Genomic DNA, 17,729 nt, shown 5'->3' on the forward strand with positions numbered 1-17,729 from the left:
TAACAACCTCTAGAGGGGCACATGCAGGAGTCTGTCTCTGCCTCCCTTCCTCTCACTAAAATTAATTAAAAAACAAAACAAAACTCGTGAAGCCTAAATATGTTCATAATCTCTTAGACCTTGCAATTCCATTTTTAGGATGTTATTCTAAGGAAATAATTATACCAGAGAGAGAGGTACAAAGATGTTGTTGTAGGCATTGTTTACAATGTCTAAATATTAGTGAAACAAAAATGTCCAGTAAGAGGGAATTACATAAATTTTGGTGTATATATCCAGTAGAATGCTATGCAGTTTTGATGATATACACCTGTATGCACACCAAAAAAGGTACAAATCTGAACTGACACCAAGATTCCATTATAGATGGTTTCCTAGAACAGTGGTCCCCAATCCCTGGGCCATGAACTGGTACTGGTCCATGGGCCATTTGGTACCGGTCTGCAGAGAAAGAATAAATAACTTACATTATTTCCGTTTTATTTATATTTAAGTCTGAACGATGTTTTATTTTTTAAAAATGATCAGATTCCCTCTGTTACATCTGTCTAAGACTCACTCTTGGCCCTGGCCAGTTGGCTCAGTGGTGGAGTGTCGACCTGGCATGCAGGAGTCCTGGGTTCAATTCCCGGCCAGGGCACACAGGAGAAGCGCCCATCTACTTCTCCACCTCTCCCCCTCTCCTTCCTCTCTGTATCTCTCTTCCTCTCCCACAGCCAAGGCTCCACTGAAGCAAAGTTTGCCTGGGCACTGAGGATGGCTCTGTGGCCTCTGCCTCAGGTGCTAGAATGGCTCTGATTGCGGCAGAGCGACGCCCCAGATGGGCAGAGCATCGCCCCCTGGTGGGCATGCTGGGTGGATCCCGGTCGGGTGCATGCAGGAGTCTGTCTGACTGCCTCCCCGTTTCCAACTTAAGCAAAATACAAAAAAAAATTAAAAAAAAAAAAAAGACTCACTCTTGACGCTTGTCTCCGTCACATGATACATTTATCCGTCCCACCCTAAAGGCCGGTCCATGAAAATATTTTCTGACATTAAACTGGTCCGTGGCCCAAAAAAGGTTGGGGACCACTGTCCTAGAATAACTAGATTTTTAAAATTTACATATTACATACATATGTATGTGTATTCTAGTACTAGGTATGAACTGGTTAACTGGATGGTGGGCTAAGTGAAATGATCTTTTTACGTATGTGTATGTTTCTTCATTAAAAACAAATTGTGTGCCTGACCTGTGGTGGTGCAGTCGATAAAGCGTCAACCTGGAAATGTTTAGGTCGCCGGTTCGAAACCCTGGGCTTGCCTGGTCAAGGCACATATGGGAGTTGATGCTTCTAGCTCCTCCCCACCTTCTCTCTCTGTCTCTCTCTCCTTTCTCTCTCCCTCTCTGTCTCTCTTTCTCCCTTTCTCTCTCCTCTCTAAAATGAATAAATAAAATTTAAAAAAATTTAAAAAAAAAGAAAATATTTAAAAAAAAACAACAACAAAAAATAACCAAATTGTGGTGTGCCTGATCAGGCGGTGGCGCAGTGGATAGAGTGTCGGACTGGGATGCGGAAGACCCAGGTTCGAGACCCCGAGGTCACCAGCTTGAGCGCGGGCTCATCTGGTTTGAGCAAAAGCCCACCAGCTTGAACCCAAGGTCCCTGGCTCCAGCAAGGGGTTACTCAGTCTACTGAAGGCCCGCAGTCAAGGCACATATGAGAAAGCAGTCAATGGACAACTAAGGTGTTGCAACGCGCAATGAAAAACTAATGATTAATGCTTCTCATCTCTCTCCGTTCCTGTCTGTCTGTCCCTGTCTATCCCTCTCTCTGACTCACTCTCTGTCTCTGTAAAAACTAAATAAATAAATAAAATAAAATAAAAAGATTAGAGCTCTTATAAAAAACAACAAAAAAATACAACAAATTGTGTACCTAACTAAGTAATAAAAGAAAAACCAGAAGCCAAAAAAACCAAAACAAAACAGAGAAGCTATAGAATCCACCTATCAACAGGAAGAGAGTCAATGAATTTGTAGCTGTCTTTAGTCTACCATAATACCCCATTCAGTCCTGGCCATTCTACATCATAAAAAGCCTTCTAATCCTTCCCTTCAAACTCACTGCTGCTACCCTAGAATAGACCACCATCAAATTTCCTCCCAGATAATTGCAGCGTCCTAATTGGACTCCTGACCTTCAATTTAGATGTTTCAAATCTGTTATCTATATTATAGCCTAAGTGATCTTCATGAAAATTAAAACTGAGTGAGTTGATCATGTCTTTAAAATCTTTCATGTGTCTCCAGCTTTCTAAGGTGGGCCCAGCATAATGGCTCCCACAAAGAAGGGTGGCAAGAAGAAGAAGGGCCATTCTGCCATCAGTGAGAATGTGACCAGAGAGAACAAATGCATCAACAGTCACAAGCTCATTCATGGAGTAGGTTTCAAGAAGTATGCCCCTCAGGCACTCAGAGAGATCTGGAAATTTGCCACAAAGGAAATGGGAACTCTAGATGTACACATTGGCACCAGGCTCAGCAAAGCCTATCTGGGCCAAAAGGAATAAAGAATATCCCATACTGTATCTGGTGCAGTTGTCCAGAAAACATAATGAGGATGAAGATTCACCAACAAGTTCTATACATAGGTCACCTACATGCCTGTCACCACCTTTGAAAATACACAAACAGTCTGGCTTGTAGTGGCACAGTGGATAGAGCATTGACTTGGAATGCTGAGGTCACGGGTTTGAAACCCTTGGCTTGCCTGGTCAAGGCACATACAACCAGCAAGCAATGAACAACTAAGTGAAGCAGCTATGAGTTGATACTTCTCACTTCCCCTTCCCTCTCTCTCTCCTCTCTCTGTAAAATCAATTTTAAAATGTCTACAAACATTTAATGTGAATGAGAACTAACTGCTTATAGTAAAAGTTATAAAAATGCCTTTGAAAAAAAAAAAGCTTTTGGGTTGCCATTGCTCTTAGAATAAAGTCCAAACACTCGATCATTTCCTAAGATGAGCTTGAGTGACCTGTCCCTCAATTACCTAGTCAACTAAATCTCTCACCACACTGCTTCTCCACCCCTCATCAAATTTTATGGTTCATCGCTGTCTTAGTCATGTCCAGTCAGAAAAACAGAAACCACTCTAGGTATTAAACAGAGGCAGTATAGGGCATTGTTTTCAAAGCTTCAGAGGCCCAGAGAGGCAAGAAGATAAGGTTACCCAGAAATGGTTATGAACCTCCTGAAACTCTAGTCTGGAGCAGGAGGGGAAATGTTATTATCCAATGCTCATGATTGTTATGCTGCTCAGGACAACCACTGCAATTACTGCCACTGCTAGAGCCAGTGACGTGGTGGAGGTGACCACTGCCACCACTGCTGCTGGAGCCAAGGAGTCCCTGCTCACTGGTGCTATTGCTGCCACAACTGGGGATGCTACCAACAGTGGAAACATGGTGTTTCCCTCCTGCCTCCAGTCATCCACCAATGCTTTCTATCGGAAGAACTTCTCCAGAAACCAGTGGGCAGAGGGATCTGGGCAGTGTGATTTGTAACTCAGTCCCCTAGGAATGGAGCTGAGAGCTAACAGAGAATTAGCAGAGCTGCTCTAAACGTGTTTGCATTTCATGAATCCACCAAGCCCTTTCCCTTCAGGACATACTTTTCCCTCTGTCTGCAATGTTCTTCTCTATCCTTTTACTTGACCTGGCTTTCTCCTGCTTGTTAGAATTCTCAGTACAGATGTAACTTCGTCCAGGATCTTTAATTCCCAATTTGGATTAAATTCTTCTACTCTATATTACCACATTACTCTACATTACCTTTTTCTATTTTTTATTTCTTTTTGTTTATTTTCTTTTTTATTTCTTTTTAATTTTTTATATTACCCTTTTTCTTTTTCTTAGGTGAGAAGAGGGAGATAGTGAGGCAGACTCCCACAATTACCCTGATTGGGATCCACCCGACAACTCCGTCTGGGGCTGATGCTCATACCGAGCTATTTTTAGCACCTGAGGCTGATGCACTCAGACCAACTGAGCCATCCTCAGTGCGTGGGGCTGATGCTTGAACCAGTTGAGCCACTGGCTGCAGGAGGTAGAGAGAGAGAGAGCAGGGAGAGAGGGAGGAGGGTGGAGAAGCAGATGGTCACTTCTCCCGTGTGCCCTGGCCAGGGATCGAACCTGGGATGTCTGCACACTGGGCCAATGCTCTATATCACAATTTTTATTGAATTCCTGATTATAGAGAAATGAAATCAGTACCAAGACTGATGAGGTTCTTGAAACTACGAAATAATATACAAAATAGAAATCATAAGCAAGCATCATTAGTAGCAGCTCTATGGAGCTATGTATATAATGATAGGAGTTGATGAGTGGGGTGGGGCTCAGTGTAGTAGCAAAGCAGTTGAACCTAGTGTCTTTATTCTCAGAAGACTCATAAGCAAAATGTGGGCATGTTCTAGCCTCCTTTCCCCTTCAAAAATCTTCAACTCAATCTAGCACCTAATCATAAAGAAGTTGTGGGGAAACAACATGTCTGTCAAAGAAAAATAATGATAATGGATTATTTCATCTTATTTATTGGTTCCATCCTAGAAGACTAGAATGATCTCCAAGCTACATGGGCCTCAATGTCTCTTATGTTACTGTAAAATCATTACTTTAATGTTTCTTGTATTAATTTAAGTTACTTTGGTTTTAATTAACAAAAGCCATGTCTGGCTATCATAAGTATAAAAGGAGAATACATTGGAAGGATAAAGGGGCCAAAATGTAGTCAGGTCTGGATGGAACTGGGATCAGGAACTGAAAAACTTTCTGTATCTAAGCTCCTCTCTGTACAACTTCTTCCTTTTTCCTCTCTACGGGCTGACTCTATCTGTTTCCCTTGGATGTGGAGGGTAGACAGCTGGTGGCCCCAGGCAACTGAGTTACACATGTCTTTTCAGCATCTCACACTAATGCAAAGTTTCTCAGCCTCACACTATTATCATTTAGGCCAGAAAATTCTTTGTGGTGAGGGTGGGCCTGTGCACGGTAGGATGTTTAGCAGCATCCCTGGCCTCACCTATGAGATGCCGTAACACCTAGCCTCTCCGCTGCCCCGTTGTTACAATCAAAATGTCTGCCAATATGCCTGGGGGCAAAAATCACCTCAGGTGAGAGCCACTGGTCTAGACCATCTATTGTAGGTTTTCACTACTCAACATCAAATTTCCAGAAGAAAGAATCTGATTGGTACATCTTGAGCTCCATTTCCAACTTGATCTAATAGCCAGGACATAGAGTCATGCCGCAGAAATATTGCTTCCAGGAATTTACACCTGTGGAAGGGGTGGTCAGTTCCCAGAAAAGAAGACCGGAGTTACTCCAGTAGGTGCACATTATATTTCCATAACCCCAGAAAAAAGGTGGTGTAGCCTGACTCTTATCTAAAATATTCATATGTGGTATGAGGGAATATTTTTTCATAGATATGTTTATGATATCTATAATATCTATACAGTAATACCTCGGTTTTCGTTGACTTTGGTTATTGTCAGTTTTGGTTTTCAACAATTTTTTCCTCGAAATTTTTGTCTCAGTTTTCGATGGTTGCCTCAGATTTCGTCAGTGTACCCAAGTGACCTCGCTGCTAATTTTGTGAAAACAAAAGATGACTCACGTTCTCCTGCTCAGTGTGGAATTGTTTCTTGTTGTGTGAGCATCACCTTGCGCATCTAGCCAAACAATTCCATTGCTTTTCAGTGTTTTTGTGTTTTTTAATTGATTGCGAGTGCTAATACTACAATCACATGTAAGTGATTACTGTGTATACAGTATTCAGTGTAATGTATTTTGGAGTGTTTAGAAGGGCGGTTCTCAACATGTGGGTCGCAACCCCAGCAGGGGTCGAACGACCAAAACACAGGGGTCGCCTAAAGACATCGGAAAATACATATTTATTATACAATACATTTTTAAATAACCGCTGGTCTAGAACGAATTAATTGGATTTATATTGATTCACATGGAAATAATTGCCTCATTTTTCGTTGGTTTTAGATGTCACTGATTACTTTCAGATGGATTATTGATGAAAACCGAGGTATCACTGTATACAGTACCTTGAAATTCTCTTTTACTTATTTATTTATTTAGCAACAGACAGACAGGAAGGGAGAGGGAAGAGAAGCATCTATTCGTAGTTTCAGGACATTTAGTTGTTCATTGATTGCTTTTCATATGTGCCTTGCCCCAGGGGCTCCAGCTGAGCCAGTGACCCCTTGCTCAAGCCAGTGAACTTGATCTTCAAGTCAGTGACCTTTGGCTCAAGCCAGCCAGAGACCATGGGATTAGGTTGATGAGCCCAACCTCAAGACAGTGAGCCTGTGCTCGCTCAAGCCAGTAATCTTGGCGTTTCTAACCTGGGACCTCAGCATCCCAGGTGAATGCTCTATCCACTGCGCCACCACCAGTCAGGCACCTTTAAATTCTTAACCCCAATCTTCCACTATCAAGCTCTTGAAATAAAAGTAGCTGTTTTTTTTCCATTTCTTTCTTTCTTTTTTTTTTTTTTTCTGAAGCTGGAAACGGGAAGAGACAGTCAGACTCCCGCATGCGCCCGACCGGGATCCACCCGGTACGCCCACTAGGGGCAACGCTCTGCCCACCAGGGGGCGATGCTCTGCCCACCAGGGGGCGATGCTCTGCCCCTCCGGGGCCGTCGCTCTGCCGCGACCAGAGCCACTCCAGCGCCTGGGGCAGAGGCCAAGGAGCCATCCCCAGCGCCGGGGCCATCTTTGCTCCAATGGAGCCTTGGCTGCGGGAGGGGAAGAGAGAGACAGAGAGGAAGGGGGGGGGGTGGAGAAGCAAATGGGCGCTTCTCCTATGTGCCCTGGCCGGGAATCGAACCCGGGTCCCCTGCACGCAAGGCCGATGCTCTACCGCTGAGCCAACCGGCCAGGGCCTCCATTTATTTCTTCATGAGGATATTTATTGTGTCTCCTCTGTGCCAGGCATTGGGCTAGACCTTAGTGAGCTAAGTAGATTGGGTCCTGTCTGCCCAGAGGTTACATTTTAATTTCAGATTTATTTATTTAATGGTTACAGTAATATAGACTTTCTTTGGACTAGCCTTTATTTATTTATTTTCATTTTCAAAGCCATTTTACCTTTGAAATCTAGTTACTACTTTTAGTTTGTTTTTTTTAATTCATTTTAGAGAGGAGAGGGAGAGACACAGAGAGAGAAAGAGAAGAGAGACAGAGAGAGAGAAGGGGGGGAGGAGCTGGAAGCATCAACTCCCATATGTGCCTTGACCAGGCAAGCCCAGGGTTTCAAACCGACGACCTCAGCATTTCCAGGTCGATGCTTTATCCACTGCGCCACCACAGGTCAGGCCTAGTTACTACTTTTAATTTACTGCTTTTAATTTTGAAGTTTTACAATCAGTTCTTTTCTTGATACCACTGTGGGGTTATCTGCCTGTCAGAACTGAGTGTTAGTTAGTCTTTGCATTCTTACCAGCAGTTTGTGAACAGATGCCTGTGTTTTACAGAAAAAGTCACAACTTTAACCACTGAGTCTCAGTTGCCCATGGCTTTGGAGAAAAATTCCATAGTTAGTTTTGATTTCTACCAGAAAACAATGTAGCGAAGTATTAAGAACATCTTTACATTTTTCAGTTAACAGAAAAATAACATGTTGGGTTAGCCAGCAAATAAGAATTTCCTATGCAGTAGAGGTTCTACAGAATGACTCTGTTTAATTGCAAATAGCTGGATTTACAGCTACTGATGTCCCCCATTCCCAAAACAGCATGCTGCTCCTCAGTCCTGGGTAATCTTTGCTAGAACCCCCATGTATTGGGAGACTCTAAAGGCTCATGGTGTTTTTCAAAGAAAGAGTTCTGTGGTCATATAAATTTGAGAGATGCTGCCTGTTATATCCTCCTTTGGGAGAGTCACAATTCAGATGTCAGGGTGTCCTGGCAGGGTAGCTCACTCAGTTGGTTAGAGTGTTGTTCCAATATGCGAAGGTTGCAGGTTTGATCCCAGGTCAGGGAACATACAAGAATCAACCAATTGATGCATATCAACTGGAAAAACAAATCGATATTTTTTCTCTCTCTCTTTCTCTCTCTCTCCCTTTCTTTAATAAATAAAAATTAAAAAAAACACCAAATAACAAAAAACAAAACAAAACAAAACAAAAAACAACATCAGGGGCTCTGAGAAATTTTAACTGCCATAACCATTTTGGAGAGAAATCTGGTAATATTTAATAAATTTAATGTGTGAATCGTATGTCCCAGCTCTCTCTTCCTGGATACATACAGAAAAGAATTTTCTGGTGTACAGGATGTGCTAAAATGTTTATCAAATTCTAAAACATGGTAGCAAAAAGTTGGAGGCAACCTTCATGCAGCAATCAGAAGGATTAAACTATCAAAGTGGAGGAAGCTGAAAACAGTTTTGAGAAAGTGAGAAACAGAATGAGATTTCTAGTACAATACCATTATGGTAAAAGTTTAAAATACATGCATATGTTATACCATATTCAAACTATACTTACCTGAGTGGAAGCTAAACTGTAAGGGCACTTATTAAAGTGGGTGCAAGTGTGGTGCATGTGTGTGTGTGTGTTTGGGGGGAACATTAATAAAGGACTGAACTTGAGATGATAATTCACAGATTGACCACATGCCTTTGTCTTGATTCCCTCCCCAAAGTCTGCTAAAATGGCATTAAAGGATTAAAAAGGATATAAACCCATGAATTCAAAGAGAATAAAAAAGATCAGCCATTGAAAGGGGATAGAATTTTGAAAAAAAAGCAGGTGGTCAAATCTAACTGAGTCCTGGCCAGTTGGCTCAGTGGTAGAGTGTCAGCCTGGCATGTTGATGTCCCAGGTTCGATTCCCCATCAGGGCACACAGGAGAAGCGACCATCTTCTTCTCCACCCTTCCTCTCCCCCTTCTGTCTCTCTCTCTTCCTGTCCCATAGCCATGGCTCAATTGGTTTGCGTGCATCGGCCCTGGGCACTGAGGATGACTCCGTGGAGCCTCTGTTTCAGGCACTGAAAATAGCTCAGTTGGCATTTTCACGTAAAATAAAAACAGGTTTAGAAGCTGGGTCAACGGGCTGCCTGGTTTGCCTTGGATTGTAGAAGCACATCTTCTGGTTCCCACACCTCCTCTTCTCTATTTTTCTTGCCCTTTTCTCCACCTTTCTTAGGCCTTTCCTACTGTGGTACTTTTGACACTTTTCCAAACTACTGACAAGAGAAGGTAGAATCTGTCCTATGTATGCTGTTTGGAAACGTAGAATCATTAGGTGTTTCCATCCCTGGAATGTGCCATGAACTTCCCCTGTCCACTTAGTGCTGTCAAATGATGGGTTTGCCAGGGCTCTGTTGTCTCTCCGGGGTCCTGCCCATCCCAGTGCCAAAGAAATCCTCATGGTGTGGAATAACAGTGAACCGGGATGTGGATCTGAGGGGCATGCCTACCTGGGTCATACAGTACTCCTTCTTTCAGCTCATCCCAGTGTCTCCCAGGAAAAGTGCTCTGAAGATTAGCATCTTGGTCACCAGCTTTATCTGCACATTGAGGTCATCTGGCAAGTGTCCTTCTATGGGAAGTACCTGGGTGTCCTGTGGTGCACAAGAACCTTCCTCTCCCTTCACTTAATGCATGAAACTAACCTTAAGTGACTTTGTGGCTTAGTCTGGCTGGAAGGAGAGAAATCCTCTGCCATAGACTCATGACATTACAAGCCTAACATTTCCATGATGTTAGAAAACTTACTTTGCAGATTTCACTCATCAAAAGCCAACATTATATATTTTTTATTAATTTTTTTATTTTACTTTTTATTTATTTTTAGTTTTTTATTATTTTTAAAAAAGATTTTATTTATTCATTTTAGAGAATAGAGAGAATGAGAGAGAGAGAGAAGAGAGGGAGAGAAAGAAAGGGGGAGGAACAGGAAGCATCAACTCCCATATGTGCCTTGACCAGGCAAGCTCAGGGTTTCAAACCAGCGACCTCAGCATTCCCAGTCGATACTTTATCCACTGTGCCACCACAGGTCAGGCTACTTTTTTATTAATTTTTTTTATTTAAACATAACACAACTTTTTTTGTGAGAGAAAGAGAGTGAGAGAGGTAGGAAGGAAGAGAGATGAGAAGCATCAACTAGCAGTTGCATTACTTTAGTTGTTCATTGATTGCTTCTCATATGTATCTTGAATGGAGGGTTCCAGCTCAGCCATTGAACCCTTGCTCAAGCCAGTGATCTTGGGCTTCAAGCCAGCAACCTTGGGCTTCAATCCAGCAACCTTTGGGCTCTAGCCAGTGGTCATGAGATCATGTTGATGATTTCACGCTCAAACCAGTGACCTTGGGGTTTGGAATTGGGGACTTCAGTGTCCCAGGTCAACACTGTGTCCACTGCACCACCACCAGTCAGGCACAAATAGGGTTTATTCTGGGGTGATGTGCATGTTTTGGAACTAGGTAGAGATAGTGGTTGCAAAAGATTGTGAATGCACTAAATGCCACTGAATTGTTCATTTTAAAATGGCTAATTTTATGTGATGTGAATTTCACACAAAAAAATACACAAAAATGCTTGACTTGTGGTGGCGCAGTGGATAAAGCGTCGACCTGGAAATGCTGAGGTTGCCTGTTCGAAACCCTGGGCTTGCCTGGTCAAGGCACATATGGGAGTTGATGCTTCCTGCTCCTTCCCCTTCTCTCTCTTCTCTCTCTCTCCCTCTCTCTCTCCTTTCTAAAATGAATAAATTAAAAAATAAATAAATAAAAACCCACAAATTAAAAAAAAATACACAAAAGCCTATGAAGTTGTATGTGAGTTATATATATAAAGCACAGGAAGAGGCGTGGCTCAGAAAGGCCTCTGTCTGTAACAAATTTTCCCTGCTGCTATTTTGTCTGAGTGACTGATGTAAGTGCAGCTGTGTGCTAGGCCCCAAAGTTCTTGTTTCTTTGAATTTCTAAGGAAGCCAGTGCTTCTCCCCATGGAGGTGGGTCTTCATTTCAGGGTCAGACCCGGAGTCAGACTGTGTTTGCTTGAGCCATGCTTTTTGTGTTTGTTACTGTGATTTAGGGGCCGGGATAAAGAACGACTATCAAAGGACTGCATGTTCCCTGCTGGATCACGGCAGGCCTGCACAGCATCCCCGGAGGCCACAGGTTACTGGGCAGCAACAAAGCTGCTTTTGTGTGATGAAGCGGCTAAAAGGCACATTTTTCTCTGGGGTGAACTGTTGGCCCTGCAAGGCAGAAAGATCTCTTTCCATTTCACAGAGCACCTCGTTTTGTGTCTGAGGGCTAGTGGGCCTTCATGCCCACTCAGGACTAGACTCCATGCTGCAGAGCATAGCGGAATGGGGAGGCAAGGTGCCACTGAGTGTCCTGAGTCCCAAGTTTAGGTTGACCCAGTGTTCAGGCCAAGTCAGAAGCTTTCCTGGCAATCCCCTGACAACGCAGGAGAGAGTCACAGAACTAAGTGACACGTGCTCCCCTGGAGGCCTCACTGCTGCAGTTGGCCTGGCAGAATAAGGCTGGGCTGATTCGGCCTCTGTCCACCTCCCCCCTTATTTCTGGCACTTCCTCCCTCATTGTAAAACCCCCATTCAGAGCCCTGGCCAAAACTTCCTGTTAGTAAACACCTGACCACTGCTGGCTTCTCTCCTTCACTAATACGGTCCCACCTGTTCTGTATCCCATTGTTCCATTCTCGCAGTCTTCTGGCACAAAATCAAACTACTATTTTCAGGTTCTGTTTTGGCCAGGCACTCGCAGGTATTTATCAGATGATGGTTCATTTAATCCTTGTAATTACCATAGAAAGTAGGTATTACTGAATCCATTATACAGTTACGGAAACAGACTCAGAGTGATTGGGATTTGGCCAAGGTACACAGCTACTGAGTGATGGGATACGATTCAAACTCTAAATTTAATGTTCAGTAATCGATCCCTACTGATAAACCAGGTATTGAAGAAATTACCCCTCCTAAATGACACGTCTCAGTAGAGTAAAAGTAGCAGACTTTTGTGGTAGTAGTGGTATGCAGTGAGTCCTCACTTAACCGTGTCGATCGGTTCTTGGAAGCTGCTACTCTAAGTGAAATGACATGTAAGGAAACCAACTGTACCAGAGGCTAATTGGTATAAACAAGAGTTAAGTTCCTGTGGTATAGTCCTGGTCACGGAAATATCAAACTTCTAAACAAAAACCCCGAACACTTGTAACTGTAACCACTGAAATAAATGGGAGCTGTGCGTACATTTAAGAAAGATGAATATAAACAAGTAAGATTATTATTTTCCAACCAGCTGATTCCACCTCAGGGTCAAGAGTGGTCAGAGTCCCTCCCGGAAGGAAGCTCAGGGCCACGGAGGTACTCACCCTGGACAGGTAGCCCTTCCATCAGAGGCCACTTGCACCCACCCACACTCACTAGACAGGGACAATGTAGACACGACACTCAGCTCATGTGCACATCTCTGGCATGTGGGAGGAAATGGAGTCTCTGAGAAAATCCATGCAGACACGGAGAGAACATGCAGATGACACTTAATGAGCATAGAAGCGTTGAAAGTACTTCCTTAGCCATCCCCTTAGACAACCGGTCCCCAACATAGTTTTTTTTTTAAATTTATAATGGTGAGAAAACGATACACCTTCAGCAGAAACCGGCCAGGCTAAGCTATATGTTCAGTAGGTTAGGTATGTTAAGTGCATTTGACTTACAATATTTTCAACTTACGATGGGTTCAGGATGTAAGCCCATCCTAAGTGGAGGATCATATGTACACTGGAAAACTAAATCAAGAGTAAGACTCACTTGGAGAGAACAAGCTCAATGCTCTTCCCAACTCACTTCAAGTGTGTCGTCTCCTGTAAAGACTTCAGACCCCCCACTCCCATCTAGAGAAATGAAAACACATGTCCACACAAAAACTTGTAAAAGAATGTTCATAGCAGAATTAATCATAAAGCCAAAAGATGAAAACAACCCAAATGTTCATCAACTAATAAACAGATAAAGAAAATGTGGTCCACCTGACCAGGTGGTGGCACAGTGGATAGTGCATTGACCTGGGACACGAGGACCCAGATTCAAAACCCCGAGGTTGTTGGCTTGAGCATGGGCTCATCCGGCTTGAGTGCAGGGTTGTTAGCTTGAGCCCAAAGGTCATTGGCTCAGCTGGAACACCCTCCCCAGTCCTCCAAAGGTATGCCTGAGAAGCAATCAATGAACAACTAAGATACCGCCACTATGAGTTGATGCTTCTCATCTCTCTTCCATCTTGTCTCTCTCTCTCTCAAAATAAATAAATAAATAAATAAAATAATTATTCAAATTTTAATTTTTGTAGTCTGATATATAGTTTTAAATGCCTCATAAGCATTTTAATACTAAAATAGTATTTAATATCCATTCTTGAGTTTTCTAAATAGATAAGCCATTTAATTTCTTTTTTTAAGCCAATTAAATAATTTCATAACATATATTTTCTCAGAAAATAAAATACCTACAAGGAATTTAACATCCCAACTTTGTTCTCATTATAATCCAGGCCCTCGAGTCTATCTTTATTTTTAGTGGTAAGAGTGACGTGTTTGCAGCTTCTGCACTTGATATATCTTGTAGGGCCTCAGTGGCCTGGGGATTCTGCAGGAAAAACCAGTCCATTTCCTGCCTGGCCCAAAGGAACTGAGCACACAATGAAGTAAAATGACCAGTTTGCTAAATACTATCACAACGCAATGGATACTGTTGGAATCCATGGGAGTTCGAAAGACCAGAGTAACAGGCTTTATTGGAAGGAAGAAAGGAACCCTGCCGGGCACTTCTCAGGGGAGAAGAGCACCGGTTACAGACTAGGGGCAAGTTATATAGTGTTTGGGAGAGCCTGAGGGGATACTGAGGCAAAAGTCCTGGTATGTCTGGAGCCCCTCCTTGGGGCAGCTTGTCAGCTTTCTGGAATTCCTCTGTCTCAGGGGCGATAGTCCAGTAAGGGTGAGGTCTGACAGATAAGCAGAACATCAAGAGGTCAGTTTGGAATCCCTGTATCTATCATTTCTCAACTCTGTGGTTACATATAAAAGAAAGGCAGTTATTAATTTTATAATATACGGTAAGGGGTGATGAGGAGAAAGGGGAGAAAAAAATTGGAAAATTATTGCTTCTTCTGGAGAGAACTCAAGAAAAGAACTTTGCCAAGCCAAGTTCCTCATCCAGTTAAGGAGGTTGTCAATTTCCATGCTGTGAGGTCTGAACCAGGCGATGTCCTCGAAAACCTGGGTGAGAAAGTAAAAAAATTTTGCGAGGTAATAATTTTTAGTTGCTTGTTGCGAGTGCTGATTGGACAGGGTGACATGGTGATACATGGTCTCCTGGATGAGCCTCATGAGACGTGCTGGTCTGGTTCCTCTCGAACGGGAGGACATGTGTAGATTTTTAGAGACAGGGAACCTGTTGGTGTAAGTTTTTAGAAGGACTAAATATATGTGGTTTAAAAGGAAAAGGGTTTGGAGAACATTCAGAGGGAACTTCTCGGGCTGAGGGGCGGCTTCTTCCTGCTGTCATCCCTACCTATTTGATATTTCCCTTGTGAAGTTCTTTTTGGGGTATTGGGGAATAGGAGTGTAGGAGCATTTGATTGTAGGTAATCCTAGAGATTTCTCTCATCTGGGCCTGTAGGAACTTGATAAAGAAGGCAGCAAGTATTTGGAGATTAGAAATGCAGAGATAAGGAGGGTTGTATAGCAGGGGGTGAAAGTTCTTCCATGGTAAAGTTAGAGATATTCTTTCCTGGCAGCCCTGGAGAGAGAGCAGTTAGCTTGAGCTAAAAGAAATGTTTCAGGTCCATTTGTAGGCTCTTCTTCCACCAAGAAGACTCAGCGATCTTGTCCCCTTACTATGTGAAAGTAACAAGATTGAGAAGCGTTAAGAGGTGAATGCTCTTCATTCTCCTAGTTCTTCAAGGATATGGGAGAGCTTTAGGGTTAGGGGACGTGTAGGGGTTGAAAGATAAGATTTAGGAGGTTTGCTGATATAGAGTTTCAGATTTTTCTGTTTTGTGAGGGCAGGTTTCAGGGTTGATGTGTAGGGTTAGGTAGATATTTTCAATTTTCTGATTGGCGAAGGTCTGCATGTGGGTCTGTAAGAAACTAGTGAACAAATGTAAGAGGCAGGGTCCAAAAGTTAGAAAAATAAATAGGAGAGTGAGTGGACTAATGAAAGGCAATAGTCAAGACACCCAGTTTGTGTGAAACCACTGATTCCATGTATACAAATTCGCTAGGCTTCAGAGAGAGAGAGAGAGAGAGAGAGAGAGAGTAGGAATAAGACAGGGAAGTGGCCAGTCCCCTTGCCCCTAGACCTACTTTTGTAGAGTTTCCTAAAGCAATAAGAAGAGAAATTACCTGTACAGCTCATTTGGTTCTTAGATTGACGGGTAGTGTATTAGGAATTGAAAGAGGCTCATGGGGTGGGATTAAGTTGATATTTGGGGTGAGATAGGTTAGGGTACAGGTTTCTGTACAATTAGTAAGGAGACACATATAGGTGTTGGTCCCATATGAGTAGAAAGTCCCTGATTGGGTGAGGTAGGTTGAGAGGTGCAGTGGGATTGAGTTGTCAGGATTACGGTGTGTGAACCTGTCCACGTGAACGTCAGTCCTTGGATGATGTAATGCTGGAAGTGCCTCTTGGACAGTCTTTGAACAGTTTGCTGAGTGACCTGTAAATCTTGCAAGTACTTAGGGAATGGGTGGTTACATTTCTACACTTTGCAGTTAGAGTTTAAGTACTAGTGGCCACTGCTTCTCGCTGGGATTAGCAGCAGGTCCCAGCCTACAATAGGCATGGGGCATTGAGACAAGAGGAATAACAGAGACACTACACATTAAATAAAGTAACAAAATCAAACTGTCAGTACCCACAGTAGAGATCTTTGAGGGATAAATAGTAGAGATCTTTGAGGAAGGCATAGTAGATGGCCCTTGTGTTTACAAGAAACAAGATCAGTTTATCTGCTACTTAGATGAAATACCTTAGGCTCGTGAACAATGTCCTTGGGCCTTCAGTGGCAATTCCCAGCATGCTGGGCAAGGTCAGGTCACAAGTAGCTGGAGCAGGGCTAGAAGAGACTGAACCCTCCCTCCATGGTGAAAGGGGGCAGCTTACCTTCTCGTGTCCCTCTTTCCACAGCACAGACATGTCAACCGGTGGGGCCGGGAAGCCTGGCAGGCTTCAGTTCAATGACCTTTCTTTCCACTCTGGAGCAGGGCCCTGATGGAATCCTATGAAGCCCTTTAGGGTGCTGGAGCCTTTAAGAGCATATGCCAAAAGCTGGTATTTCCTGACCTCTTTTTGGCCTTATTTGCCTTTTCTGTTACTTCCTTAGCCATTATAGACCTTAAAAGCATGCTCAGAAGATCTCACTGAGGGCCTTGACTAAGAGAGCAAAATTGGAAATCCAGTGTTTAAAGAAGCCTATTAGACAGAGGAAAGAAAAGATTTGATTTGTGGTGGTAGGTGGTTGGAGACTGCGGAGGGTCTGAATTCGATTTAGGGTGAGACTTCAGGTGGTGAGGGTTAAGGCGATGCCCAGCTAGACTACAAACTGAGAATGAAGTTGAGCCTTAGCAGAGAAGACACGATATCCCTTCGTGGCGAGGAAGTTAAGAAGGGTGGTGGTGTGTCTCCTTGAGGCAGGCAGGGAGGGGCTGTAGAGAAGTAGGTTATTTACATATTGTAAGAGTACTAGTTTTGAGATTGCATGCTGCTAAATCCTGAGCTAGTGTCTGCCCAAACAGGTGTGGGCTGTTTTTGATCCCCTGGGGTAAGACAGTCCACGTAAATTGCTGGGCTGCATTAGTGTCTGGATAAAGGTAAACAGAAAGTAAAAGTCAGGGTGTAGAAGAATGGTAAAAAAGGCATTCTTGAGGTCTAGGACCTGTAGAGATTAGGGACTACTGGATGGAGGGGAATTACTGCCTCATTGATTAGGTATAAGGCTTGTATGAAGCGATAAGCCCCTGAAGGTTTTTGAACAGGAAGGATGGGGCTATTGCAGGGAGAGTCTGTGGGGATGACTAAGCCTGGTTTAAGAGGTGGGTAATTATTGGTTTAAGGCCTTAGAAACAGACACAGTTACACATTAAACAAAGACTTTACATAAAAGTTATAAATTAAGGAATTTAAATGAGCACACTTTACTTGTTTCAATTCAAATTATACTAGAGATATTTTCTGACAAACAAAAAGATAAGATGGATTACTTATTCACACAGCTTAATATACAATTCTGTTTTTTTAAGTTTTTCGAGATGGCAGGGAGTTGTCAGCATAGAGGGGAGGAAGAGAGAAAGCAGATGGATGTACAGTGTGAACAGCTGGATGGAAAGAAGGAGGGTCAGAATCTGCAAGAGGAGGAGGAGGGTAAAGTGCCACGTGGTCAGAGGAGTCAAAAAATATTTAGAGCTCTGAGGAGAGGGAAGCGGGTGAGGAGGAAAGAGGCACAGTCACAGTTTGTAAGGAGGGAGGAGGGGTCGGAGAAGAGACAGACAGAACTGCAGTTGTTTTTTTTTTTTTAATTTTATTTATTCATTTAGAAAGGAGAGAGAGAAGAAGAGAGAGAGAGAGAGAGAGAGAGAGAAGGGGGAGGATCAGGAAGCATCAACTCCTTATGTGCCTTGACCAGG

The 17,729-nt window shown here is 43.1% G+C and overlaps 1 non-coding gene and 1 pseudogene across 1 annotated transcript; one reads left to right on the forward strand and one right to left on the reverse strand.

The window, feature by feature from the left end:
- Positions 1 to 2,316: 2,316 nt before the first annotated feature.
- The window catches only part of LOC136406531 (large ribosomal subunit protein eL31-like), a 35,341-nt pseudogene continuing 19,928 nt past the window's right edge, over positions 2,317 to 17,729 (forward strand).
- On the reverse strand, positions 6,871 to 6,946 carry TRNAA-UGC (transfer RNA alanine (anticodon UGC)). Its single transcript has one exon. It is a non-coding gene; the product is annotated as a tRNA-Ala (tRNA).

This window comes from Saccopteryx leptura, chromosome 5 (genome assembly GCF_036850995.1).
Source record: "Saccopteryx leptura isolate mSacLep1 chromosome 5, mSacLep1_pri_phased_curated, whole genome shotgun sequence".
Taxonomy (NCBI): domain Eukaryota; kingdom Metazoa; phylum Chordata; class Mammalia; order Chiroptera; family Emballonuridae; genus Saccopteryx; species Saccopteryx leptura.